Genomic DNA, 14,540 nt, shown 5'->3' on the forward strand with positions numbered 1-14,540 from the left:
GAGGGAGAAGAGTGGGAGGAGGGGGAGGGAAATGGGAGGCTGGGAGGAGGCTGAAACTTTTTTTTCCTTTTCTCAATAAAAAAAAAGACTATTGTGGTTCTCTACTATGTTGATAGTTCATGAATATACACATGTGATTAATTTATCTACAGTAGAACAACACACATATTCATGAACACATACCCATGTATGTAAAACTAGTGAATGTATTATGTAAATGCAAGTTTACAATGTGATATCCTATCATGAGGAGATACTGGAGCATGTGTGGTCTGTTTGTAATTTCTCACAGTTACCTCTAAATCTATCACAGTTATCAATAATATTCTTAAAACATTTTGGTGTGGGAATTAAGTTGTAGTATTTATTTAATTCTTTAAATAAAATTGAAAACTAGGCTTCAAAATTGAGACCTAGTGAGGCTGTAGCCTGCCTGATGCTGCTAATTTTAGTACATTAGCAGGATATCCTTAATTTCTGCAGGTTTTGATATGAGCACAGTACTAGTCTTCAGAGAAAACATGTTAGAAAAATATGATAAAAAACCTCTAACATTGTTGACATTTAAAAAATCTGATTTTATTACTCAGTGTGAAAGTTAATAGAATGTAAGAAAGAAGAGATTAATAAACATATAAATCTAAGATTGCAAAAATCATTCTAGGTATATTGACTTTTTGGTAGTTGTATGACAATGGGATTTGTAATATAACACAAAATATAAAAGTATAAAACTCTGAATCATCCAATCAGGTTATAAACAAAATGTGTAATATATCTAGTCTTTAAGTTGCAACATTTCTACTGAAAGCATGGGGAAAGAGCTACCCAATAGTAGTCAAATAGACTATTTAACTTGAATTAGGTGTTTAAGATCTGCTCTACAGACCTTGCTCTAATGAAGACTAGAAGTTTGTATGTAAGTTAGATATTAGCAAATCTTTCTTGGGGAAGAGGTGACAGAACCATGATTGCTTTCTTTGAATGGTGAAGAAAAAGGCTATGATTTTGAGAGTAAACATAGGATCATATCAATTTGAGAATAAACATAGGATAGAAATTATGACCTGACTCTATGATTCAGACCTCTAATCCCAGTACTACAGAGGCCGAGGCAGGAGGATAGATTTCAAGGTCTTCCTGGGCTACCAAGCGAGCTGAGGGCTAGTCTGGGAGATTTAGGAAGAACTTGTTTCCAAAAGGGAATGCTATGGCTGCAGTTCCATGGTGTGAAGCCCTGGGTTCTGTCCACAGTGCATACAGCCCAAAATGCAAATAATGTAACCTGTAAATGATTTTATAATGACAGTAGTTCATAAAAGAGACATTCTTTAAGAAGGAGCATATATTCAGGGAACAAAGAGATGTCTCTCTCACTTGCTTCCATAACTGAGGTCATGCAGAAAGCTGTGGGTGAACTTCAGGTAGTTGGTGCATTTTTTGTTATTTACAAAGTATACTGTCCACTTCTACAGCAACATGTATAGAGTATCTTCAGGACTTATTAGTTTATAAGTACAGTGTAATAATAATAACTAATGAATAAGAGACCATGGGTTTGAGAAGAGGAGGCCATGAAATGATTGGGAGGTAAGAGAGAGGGGGAAGAAATAATTTATACAATATTTGTCAGTATTCATGTATGAAATTCTCAGAAAATAAATTAGATAATGGTATAGGTGATGTAGATATAGAAGATTGAGATGCACATAAAGACACAGAAGTGTGACTTCAGAACAGCCTTCTTTATTTTCCTTTTAAGCAGAGTTTCTTCCTCACAGTGCTGCTGAAAGGGTAAATTTCACCTAAGGTATTGTCCTAGTTTGTGTTGCCATTGCTGCATTGACACACCATGGCCAAAGCAACTTGAGAAAGAAAGGATTTATTTGGTTTATACTTCTACTTCACTGTTGTTACCGAAGGAAGTCAGTCCAAGAAATCAAACAGGACAGCAACCTGGAGGCAGGCTTGGTGCATGTGCCATGAAATGGCCTGCCCAGCCATGGTCTAAGCCCTCCCCCGTCAATTACTAATTCATAAAATGCCCTACAAACTTGCCTACAGCCTGATCTTATAGAGGCATTTTCTCAACTGAGGCTCCCTCTTTTCCGATGATGCTATCTTGTGCCAATGGACATAAAAATATCTAGCATAAGCATTGTATAGGAAATTGAGCAATAAGTTAATGACTTATTAGCTCTTTTAAACCTTTTCACCAAATAAGTTTAAATTTTTACTTCAGATAAATATTAAATTTAACTTTCCTTTAGCAAGCATTTGTTGAGTCCTTCTGTGAGAGATCATTAAATATTAATACATTCAGCCTTATTTACTTTGTCAAGCTCATCTTCCTTCAAAAATTCATATTTTAAATTTTGGTGTGAAGAGTTGTTCACATTACAAATATACGCAGAGTCTTATGTGAACCTTATGTGTCCTCAATAGACAAAGTAAGATTGAATTTTCCTCACTGGTCCACAGCATACTGCATTCATTTGTATCCTTTGAATTAATGATTGTGAGTCAATAGAGATAAAATAGCACTGAGTGAACACTTACTTTAGTGACAAATTTCTGTGCCCCCTGTTTTAATTCCAACCCTGTGGCAGGGGATCTGATAGCTAAATTAAAGACGAATGAAGCTAGTGCACTTGGCACATCGATTCATTCATAGCTAGGGGTCAGTGACTGAGAGGAGATTGTGAACTGACGGAATGCTGCTCTGTTCCCACCCTGGCTACTGTCTAGCTCAGGCACTCAGTCCATTCTTGTGGGCTGACAAGTGATGTATTTGTTCTTCCTCTGCTTCTTTGCATCTCACTTAAAGCAATGCTTCTATGTGGAAAATAATGTTTTTGTGACTTTTTAAAAGATTGACTACAAAAGCATGTAGGAATTTCTGTAATATCATAAAGAAAACACTCGGCAGAATGTAGCTTTGAACCTAGAGTCACTGAATTCACTTTGAAATGCTACCTGAGACATGAGAAAAATCAAAGGAACATGATTCCTAAGCTTAAAGTGAAAGTGTCTCTGGTGAATATCTAACCTTTATAACCTTATTATACATCAAATATAATAAAAAATAAGATAAAAATAATTATTGTTTTAAAATACATATTAAAATATTATCACACAACTGAATAATGTGTAGCCAACTTTAAAAAAAATGTGGGAATGAATACACACTATTTTTCTTTTCCAATCTCTACCCTGCAAGAAGAAAAATAAATAGAATCACCTTAAAATCATGCCTGGGTGCTTCCCAGCACCTGTAATCAGGGCTCAGAAGAGTACTTTGTCCAAGTGACATTCATTCCTCTGGCTTTCAGAATTTCTATGACACTTCAAAAAGGAGACCACCAATTTTAAAGGAAGTATATGCTTTCAGTGAGTTTCTGCGACAGGGTAGAGTTTCTGGCATGTCTGGCTTGTGACGCAGTCATTTTTGCACAATAGAACTGTCATCTTGGTAGGTAACCTACTTTTAGGCCAGTGAAGTCACTCAACTCAAACGCTTAATGACTGCCCGCAGATGACCTCTTCTGTGACAGACAAGGGATCAAACAAGTGTTGCCTGCCAGGAAGAGCTACAGAACTCCATAAGAAAGGTTAGAATTTTCAGACAAATGTAGAGCTCATTGTAAAAACTAATAAGAGGCAGTCATAGGTTCTTCTGACCATAATGGATGAAAAGCATACGTGTCCAATTGATTGAAAAATTACTCAAAGACCTGAGACTCGTGAACCAAATTACAAAAGTACATATACTTCCCAGTAGAGAAAGCAATGTGGACAATGCAGTTGAGGTCTAGGATATCTTCAACAGATTGACTTAGTAGGGGGTATGGGAGGGCATAAGAAAAAAAAATAGGTAAATAGAGATGAGGTAAGATACTAAAAGAGAAACTTGCATGCCAAACTAAAGAAAATGAGAGATGTTATTCCCAAAAGCTTTATAGGAGCCAAAGAAACCCGGGTTGTTGTTACTCATGAAGGCAAAGCAACCTTGAAATAGAATATGGGTATATATTTGAGGTTGATGGTTATCTACAAAGCATCCTTAGGTTTAAGGCTATGAAGCTGAAGTAATTAAAACCGTTTGTAAAGCATGAACATCCCCCTTGAGAAGAAAAAGTATTGCCTCAGTAGAATTACTAAAGAGAGCAGCCCATAGTGCTAGCAAAAAAAAGCAAACAAAGGAAAAATAAATAAGGAAAGAAAAAAAAGCAAGTGTCTGAAATGAAGGTGTCAGCTGAGGTTGAAGAGAGAGAACTAAAATAGTTGGCATGTTCAGCAATTTCCTCAGCAGCACTCAGCAACCATGCTCCAAGAACGTGACGCTTCAGTGGACCCAGAACTGTCCTGGGAAGTCTCCCCTTCTCTCCTTTGTCTGTAGAATTAATCCCATTAATAGGTCTGAAGAACTCTGTGTTATCACTAAAGTGTAGTTCTCAAATTTTAAAATTGGACATTGAACCATGTATACAGGAAATAGATGAGTCTACTTTGATTTGTAGAATTATCATTTCATCTTAAGGAGAAATTTTTGTTAGATTTTAAAAACATTTATCTTTCAGTCATTAATTGATTCTCTTCAAAACTTCAGATTTTCATTGGAAGGGTAGCAATAATCTAATCAGTCTTTCTTTATTTTCATAATCCCTTTTCAATAGCTTCTGTAGTAGAATTAGTTCCAGCCATAAGAATGTTGCATTCTTCCAGTGGGTTTGACCCATTAATTGTCTTAGACTTCAAGCTATTTTGCTACAAAAGCCATTTTAAGCTCTCCTTTAATTTCTTAGCTTCATTGACTATTTATATATAGTTCGTCATTTTTTTTAGTACTTCTAAATTAAAGGGAGTTTCTTTAGAATTTTTCTCTTACATTCAAGACATATATTTTAAAAACAGATTTTGATTGAGTCTCTATGAATTTGCTTCTGAACTATACATATACAGTACAAAACTGTTTCTTTTTATCTGTTCCTATTTAAGACGGAGAGTCCCTTTGAGACATTTAAAACACACTAGCATTCTCTCTTCTCATTTCACTGAGTCCTATTCTTCTGCCAGCCGCAGGCGACTATGACCTCTTGTTGAGGACTTCAAAAGGTGGATCCTTCATTGACTCATCAGTTGGTGGTGGTTCCAGGAGACTCCCCAAATTGGGACAGCAGCACCCAGGCTCTCTCTGTGTCCCCACTTGTCTTCTAATGTTCTCCGTACCCTTCTCTCTTCATTAGAATCATTTTAACTTTTAAAAGATGTAGTTATGATTACATATGAGAAAAGATGGCATTTTAATTCATCTTTCAGGCAAAAGCTCATTCATTCCATTAGTGACTCATTAAAAGCAGAAGAGATCTAGGGATTAATGTCATGCTAATCCAAGTCATGCTAGCTATGACCTCCCTGACTGATCTGGGCAACTCAGAGTTAAAGGGTGGTACATCTCTGCAATTACACTCACCATTAGGATGTAGACTAATTTGAGGATATTCAGTAAACGACCTGCCTCATAGAGACTCCATCTCCTGATGGGATAGCTCACCCTGGCTTTGTGTAATTTCTTTAATGTAGTAAGTATTGCATTTGGTTATCTACTGGTTTTCTAGGAATCCTCAAGTTCGTTCTGTGAGTTCCGTGTTTGGTATTCTCTGGGAAGAAGATCTTTCCCTCAGTATGTATCTCTTTCTTATGGTACATTTATAAGCATTTTCGATTTTTATTTCTTAAGTCCAACACATGGAGAAGTAGGGAAATGACTTCTTGAACATCTCAATTGTCTCATTAGCTCTGATTTATCAAGCCTTGCATTAGAGCTGTGTTTTTTCAACTTCACATCACCATGACATACTACTGACAAAATCAACTAAAAGAGGGAATATGACTTCAGAGGTTTCAGTCCATGTTTCACGGGGTGTACATCATGGAATAAATGGTTGTAGAGGAGGAATTCATTCTATTGCTGTCAGGGAGAAGTTGAGAAAGGGCGAATGCATGGTACTAGTGATCACTCAAAGATCATTAGTGACCTGTGGATTAAGTTCTTTTGATTCATCACCCCACCCAGAAAAAAACAATTCATCATCAACTGAAGATTAAGCTTTTACGACATGACGCTTAGGGAATATTTAAGATCTAAATGATATAAGCCTTCTTTGGACTTTAGAATGTGAGGACAAAGTAGACTTACTAGATGATCCTATGGATTATTAGTTGTGCCTAGTGTATGGCATAAATATAAAGATGTAAGTGTGGGGGTGTATGGACGGATTAAGGGAAGTCATTAGAAGCAGTCTTCATAATAGAGAACTATCTATATTCCTGGATCTTTCCTACTTTTGAAGAGTCACTTATGGGTTGAATGGAATTTCCCTAGAAGATATATTAAAATATCATCTTTTCACATATGTAATTATAACCAAGTCTTTTCAAAGTTAAAATAATTCTTATATGGAAAGGGGGTGTGGAGAACACTAGGCAAAGACAAGTGAAGACAGAGACAGACCCTGGGTGCTGCTGCCTCAATTGAGGAGCTTCCTGGAAACAACTATAACTGGGGAGTAAAGGAGAATCTTTTGAAGTCTTTACACCTTCAAGTCTTCTTTTGAAGCACATCACTATCAGCATTTGAGGTTTGGTTTCTAACCTTCAGAATGTTCAAATCATGGTGCCTTACTATAGTAGCCTAGGAAATGGCTTCAGCATCTTGGGTATTTGTAAAGGACAGAGGAAGTTTGGGACACAATTCAATATATAAGTAAATATATATAATATATAAATAAATATAAAATATATAACTATATGTATAATATATATATGTACACGCTCCTAAATATTTAAAAGAAAATGGCAGAGAACTCATACAAGTACTAAAATTTGCAAATATCCATGTTCTTTATATAAGATGGTATAGTATTAGTGCATAATTCTCCTGTGTACTTACAATCATCTCCAGTGACTGCTAAGCATGGTTAAGAGCACTTGCTGTTTTTACAGAGGACCTGGATTTGTTTTTTAACATTTACACGGTGGCTTACAAATTCCGTAATTGAAATTCCAGGGAATCTGGCATCCTCTTCTGTCTTCCATGAGACACATACCCAGTGTACTTATATACATGCAGCAAAAACACTCATATACGTAAAATAAAATTTAATACATTAAAAGCTCTATATGCTTATAGTACCAGAGGCAATGTGAATTCAATGTAAATTGTTTTTAAATTACACTGTCTAGGAATAACAACAAGCAAAATGTCTGATATGTTTAGTATACACAGTCTATTTTTCTAATATTTCTCATCCTCAGTGGGTTGGATACCATGGATGAGAAACCCACAGATGATGAGCATCAAACCTATTTGAAAAAGTAACAAGGCCTCTTTAAAAATGTTAAGAATGTTTCTGTGCCATGAGAAAGGGAGACCAGGTCATAAAAACACAAGGACAACACAAGCATGTGACAAGAGCTGTGCTTGATGTACCCTGTCATCACTGGGTAGAAAACTTGCATTATTATCACTATTGGGGAATGAGTCACACTCCTCTAATTCATTATGAAAATGAAGAGACAAATGCAATCAAAGTTGCTAGTGAAGAGTAGTTTTGTCTCCTTGGCTTTCAGCTTTGAAGTTTCTAAAATTATAATTATAGTTCTTTTCTTCACTCATTAAACAGCTATTTTGTAAGTACCTGTAGTAGGCCAAGCATTCACACTGAACTGTAAAGGCAATAGTAGATTCTGCAGATATAACCTCTGATCCACTGAAATTTACATTCTATAGATATGACTGGAAAAGAAAAGCATAACAAAACCTTGAACTGATACTTTAATTACAATGTGCCAAACATACTCCTCTCCAATAGAAAAAATACCCTGTAATAAATAAAGGCAGAAAAAAAAGAACACTGAACTTACACGCTAATTAAATTAATATCTGAAGGACGGGAGGAAAAGAAAGGAGTGTGACAAGTTTGGTGTGACAAATGCTTGTGACAAAGGCTAGTGTGTGGGTCAAGAGCTTGCAAGGAAGATGCACCTGTTAGCTGGCTGCACAGTAGAATACAGGCGAGTGGAGGGAAGCAGTACGTAAAGAGGCTGTGAGCCTCAAGGGTCAACAGACAGACTTTTACAACTTAATAAAAAATTGGATTATAAATGTGAGTCCACTGGAGAATTTAAGTAGAATCCTCACAGTCTAAGCTACACCAGTGCTTCTATTTTCTAAGTGAAATACAGATTTGAGGGTGGAGAAAGGTAAAAGTAGACAAAGCACTAGTGTTAAGTTAGAAAATATGGCAGTTGGTGGATCTAATACATTTATAAAATAAACTGTTTTTAAGGTTTTGAAATGAAGTTACAAATACAACCAATTTTTATGTCTCAGATTTAGAGAAGTGAGGAAAAGGGTCTTGCATTTGCTAGGATTTAAATGAATATTGAGTTGAGATCTGTAATGTTATGATAATGTGAGGATTATCTTTGGGACATGATGACATTGGATACCTGTAGATGAAAATATGCAAAATAGAGGCTAGACCTACACTAAGAATGAAGCAGAACATCATAAACATGAAATACAAAAGAATTAAAAGTGGTAAGCTGATATAGAACTGAATATTTTGCATTGGTATGGATCTTGGTTTATTGATACTAATTTAAGGTCATTTTTGTTATATGTAAATTTCTACTCTTGATTAAAGTATTGTGTTTGTGCAACTCATTTAAAAATGTATATAAAATTGAGAAATGTAAGTTAATAAATAATCATCAATAATAATCAAGTTTGTAGTCATGTTAGTTAGGTTTTCTAGATATAGAGAGATTTATTTCAGATAGATAGGTATTCTTCAAACATTTCAAAGAGTAACAGAATATGGCATTTAAAATGTTTTAAGAACTTAGGACTTTTCATGACAATGAAACACATCTGCTTCTGGTAACACCAATATGTTTCAAGAGTATGATGGGCATTGAAGAGGCTCCTTTTGGAGTTTGTTAGCTATCTGGGCAAAAAAACAAACAAACAAAAAATGAACAGACAAACAAACACAAAAACTAATCTTGTTTGGACTGCTTGATGTTATGCTGTAAGAACTGGACATGCAGAGCCCATGACTGCTGAACTTGCCTAATATTAAGATAGTCCTTTGGGGTTCCTACTTCATAAGAGAGTCTGCCAGTTATTCTGCAGGACACAGAAGAAAGTGACTGACAAACTGTCAATATAGGTGCAACTGTTTTTGAAATTTCCTTCTTCGTGGAAAAGTCTGAAGATACTATGGATGGTTCTGTAGGCTAAACATTGGTGCCCCAATGTTACAAAAAACCTGGGGTGACTGTCCATATGGCAAAATATGTCTGTCAATTCTATAGTTTTGGAGGTTGCTTACAATGCACTTATTGTTAACTTAGGTGATATTATATCCTTCTGGAGTCTTTGATGGAGTTGATGAATAGATAGTTATAGTTTTCCTTAGTTACGCTAAAAGATAAAGTAGATATAAATATTATCACTATAATTTTTGCTTGATAACTGTTTTGTTATATGTAATCTTGCTATGTTAAAGTTAAAACCTTCCTTTTCATTCAGACAGAAAAGGGGAAGTGATATGGGACTTCCCTCTGTATGCTGTAAATATGTTTTATTCCCATTAATTAATAAAGAAGCTGATTTTAGTCAATAGCTTAACAGAATTTCATCAGTTTGGAAAGCACATATAGAGAGAGTAGGCAGAGTCAGGGAGAAGCCATGTAGCCACCACTGGAGACAGATGCCAGATGCTGGATGGAACTTTACCGATAGGCCACAACCATGTGGCGGTAAACATATAAATAGAAATGGGTTAATTTAAGATATAAGAGCTAGCTAGAGATATGCATAAACTAATAGGCCAGGCAGTGTTTTAGTTAATATGGTGTCTGTGTGGTTATTTTGGGTCTGGGTGGCCTGGAACAAACAAGCAGCCTCTGACCTCAGTGGCTGAGATAAGGAGGGAGTACCAGAGAAAAACAAAGGTCTTGAACTGGGCAGAAGAAAGTGGCACTGCTGAGCAGCAGGATTTTGTAGCCAGTGCAGGAGATTAGCCAGAATCAGAGCAGGTAGATGGACATCAGGAAGGAATATCTGTAGCGATATCTTAGGAGTTGTCTTGCAGAAGGAGTCTGTGTAAGCTCTGGTGATGTTACAGGATGGAATGGACTGCATAGGGAGCTACCAGCAGGAAAGCTGCTGGGGGTTGAATAGAGCAGTTTCAATGAAGTGCTGGGAGAGAAGCCTTCTGCGGTGCTCTGAGAATTGAAGCAATCAGAAAGCTAAGATTACCTAGTGTGGCTCAAGGAATTAAAGTAAGGGCTAACAACAACAGCAGCAGCAACGCCAACAAAAGTGAGAGAAAGGAGGGAGCAAGAGGCTTGGAGTGCTCTTATTTAAGGACTGGGATCTGATCATTTCTTTGAAAGACTCTGGACTCCACTGGGTGGTATAATATGATAATATAAGGAAAGTGATATCTTAGGCACAATAATGAAGATGGAGAAAAAGACAGCAGAGAAAGAGAGATCATGGGGAGTGAGCTGAGATGTGTGATACTCTGCTTTATTTTGACTCAGGAAGAAGAGGAAGTCCAAAGGTGGCAGCCTTAGCCATTTTGACAGCAAGAAAAAAGGTAGTTTCTGCTTGCTGTCTCTATGTTTTTCTTAAAATACAGTTATCAGCAAGTAGGTGGGAAAACAGTGATTTAAAACTTCTGCCAGCAATTGGAGTTGTTTGTAATTCTATGGGGAAGTAAATTGGACTGTACTCATTTGGTCTTCCCTTTTCTTCTGGAATCAAAGTGCAGATTAATAGGGGTGGGTGATGTAGGTAACCTCAGTCACTTCCAGTGCTAAGCACATACTTCTAGCACATTCCAAAGATTCTTCGCAGGCTAACTAGATTTTTGAAAGCAATAAGGGACTAAAACAAACAAACAAAATCTCCAGTGAGCAAACAATCTGAACACCTCTTAAGGCATGATGTTTACTTACAGACCAGGCAGAAAGTTCAATCCTGTGGTAAAACCCAAGTCCAGTTTGGGGAAAATACACAAAAAGCAAGAACACAGGTCAACATTCAGATGTCTATCTCTGTAACAACCCACAGAAAGGAAATGGGATGGCATATAGGGGGCTTCTTTAGGCCAATGATTCTCAACCTGTGGGTTATGACCCCCACAGTGGTTCCATACCAGATATTCTGCCGGTCAAGTGTTTACATTATGATTCATAGCCATAGCTAAATTGCAGTCATGAAGGAGCAACAAAATAATTTTACGGTTGATGTTCAAAACAGAATGAAGAACAGTATTAAAGGGTCACAGAATGAGCACCACTGGGACTGAGTGAGATTGACTTAGACAATAATGAGAAACAGAAATCACCATGAAAACTCAATGGGGACTAAGGAGAATATGGCTGGAGGTTTCCAGACGTCAGTTGCTTATGAAAAGAAATGTGTGTGGGGGTGGGGGGTGGGGAAGTGAGTGGGTGTGTGCACATGTGTGTAGAGAGAGAGAGGGAGGAGGAGAAGTATAAAAGTCACATGTTATAACAAATAAATATATATATTAAAATATCTAAAAGACGTGGAATGCCTAGAATTTATTTCCTTTAAGAGTGGTGGGAAATTACCATGATCCTTTTAAGACTAAGGGTTAATTTTTATTACATTAAATAAAATATTAAAATATAATGATAAAGAAAGAAATGACAAGCAAAGTTTGAATTATTGTTCATATGCTTAGACACTTAGAGTAGCAAAAAGCCCAAATATAAGAGATAAATTTGCAATGATTTGAAATAATTAAATGAATGAAATAACCTTTAGGTGGAGTTTCACCTGCAAAATTAATTTCATATGGGTCAAATTTGAGTTTTAACATAGAAAAGAATCAAAGTGGGAAGTCTGTTACTAACAGTTAAAATAAATGACAATGTCTTTAGGAAGGAAATATTTAATGAGTTGTCACAGAGGCCAACAATATGCCTCATATTAATTAACTTCTTAATTAATGATATGATGGATGGAATAGACCTCAAGTACACACAATGTTCTCCTGCTAAGCAATGAAGAATGGTGAAAATGGAAAATAGTGTGACCTAAATATATGACGCTGTTCCTTAGGCAAATTTCACAAAGAAACAGTTGGTTTTATGTCTGTTATAATTAGGAAAAGAATATCAACCAATATGCCTGGATAAGAAAAAATTGCACAATTATTTTTAGGTATGTTTTAATATAAAGCCAAAAGGAAAACATGAACAATTAAATAAGTTAGCAAATGACAAATCCTTGAGTTAGTGGAATTCAATAGAGGATACCAATACAAGTTAATTTCCAGACAGTGCGTGCGTGTGTGTGTGTGTGTGTGTGTGTGTGTGTGTGTGTAAAAAGCTTATCTTTAAGACTAAGTCCTAGCTAGTTTATATGTCAACTTGACACAAACTAGAGTCATGTGAGGACAGAGAAAGATGCCTCCACAATATAGACCTTTAGGCAAGCCTGTGGAACATTTTCTTGATTAATGATTGATGTCGGAGGATTCAGCCCCCTGTAGGTAGTGTTATCCTTGGCAGATGGTCTCAGAGGGGATAAGAAAGTGGCTGAACACACAAGCCAGTAAGCAACACTCTTCTGTAGTCTCTGCATCAGCTCCTGACTCTTGGTTCCTCTTAACTAAGCCCCTGTCCCTACTTCCCTCAATGATGAACCTGGAATGTGGAACTGAAATCTGAAATAAATTTTTCCTTCCCATGCTGGTTTTGGTCGTTTTTTTTTTTTTTTGTTTTGTTTTTTTTTTATCATAGGAATACAAACACTGAGCTAGTAAGAATTCAGACTGGCAGTGAAGTGTTATTAAAATATTTATAAAATGTGGGGCATAGAGGGAGCTAGAGACCGCCATAGCTGTGATTCTGTAGTGAGTATACACCTTTGATTCTTACCACTTAGCACTATTCAGATGGGGACAAGAAAGACCTCATGGTTTCATGGACTGCATGTACATGGGACATCTGTTGAATGTGGAAAACATTACCTCTTCCCTATGATTCTTCCAGTGACTTCTCATTTTCACAGCTACCAGCCTGGTTCTGACAGGTACTATTTCTTGGCTATTTAATCAATAGCCTGGCTTTCAGTCATAACCTGCAGACTGTTAGCCACCTAGGGCCACAGAACATTCTTTGGAGATACGTCAGCGTTTGATTCCAGTCAGAGCCCACCTGGCTCTTAGACCTGCTGTCTCTGGGACATTTTCCTCCTTTGCATCCCTGATATCACACTCTTCCTCATACGTGTTCTCTCCACCTTGGCTGGTAACTTACATTCCTGGGAGCATAATCCATGGAGTGACAGCTATAGCTTCTGTGAAGAAATGCCATACAACATGAAATCTCACAATTATCCTTAATTAAAATACTCTCCAGAACACCAGATTCTCTACTTCATATTTCTGTAGAAAGTTACTTGTTTTTACTAATCCATTGATTGATTACTTTCATCTCCATCTCCCATCTAAATCATAAACTTTATGAAGGCAGTATTTTCTATTGATTTCATTTACTCTGTGGACATAGTATTATTGAATAGATAAATAGAAAAGAAAGAAGGCTCGTGTTACAGCAACAACAAAAAGGAATGAGAGTCTGTTTCACAGCTGGGTGTTTATAATTTTAGGCAAGGACAAGGGAGGTAAAGAATATGAGGGTAAGTTTTTTATTATTATTCTATCAAAAATATTGATGTTATTACTAGTTAAAGAATGCAAATATAATAGAGAGCCCCACCAATACCACCATATTTAGCGCTGGGAATATCAAGTGGGATGTGGGGATGTCAAAAGCAGGTGTGTACTTACTGAACTTTCTGCTGTGTTCTGCAGATTCTGCCTTTTACTGAGTGTACGAGAGAGGTATTTAGATACTGGTACTTTGTGAACGCTCATGTTAATCTCAATTTCACTGTTTAGGAGTGAGATAATTATCTAAAAGACACATAGGTTAGGGTGTCTCACCTGACAACCTGCTCAAGTAGTTGATCAGGCCAACATTGTGTTTAAGCAATGTACGTAAGAGGTGCCCCAGATTTCAGAATGCGTCTCAGCATCAGCAGCTTCCTCAAAGATAAAGTTCTAGTAAGCTGGAACACTGCTTTGTAGTGTCTTCCACAATGCCGGAATTAACTTGCAGATGTTCTAGCAAGCAAGGTCATGGTGTCTTTGACCTTCGGTGTACTGTGGGTTCAGGCAGCTGAGTCAAGGAATAACTCTGGCCAAATTGCGGGAGACCTCAGAATTCAGGACACTAAAGCTCCGTATGCAAACATAGACTACAAGGACGTCAGAGAAAAAGATATGAAGATAGCTGAGGTGTATTCTCTCATAGCCAGTTTTGCATGGTTCAAGAAAGGGATGCTAATGCCCTTAAAAGGTTACAAAGGTACATCTTACAAATAAAATAATATGTGCATATATATGTATATAAATTGTAGC

This window comes from Microtus ochrogaster, unplaced genomic scaffold (assembly GCF_000317375.1).
Source record: "Microtus ochrogaster isolate Prairie Vole_2 unplaced genomic scaffold, MicOch1.0 UNK9, whole genome shotgun sequence".
In the NCBI taxonomy this organism is placed as follows: Eukaryota; Metazoa; Chordata; class Mammalia; order Rodentia; family Cricetidae; genus Microtus; species Microtus ochrogaster.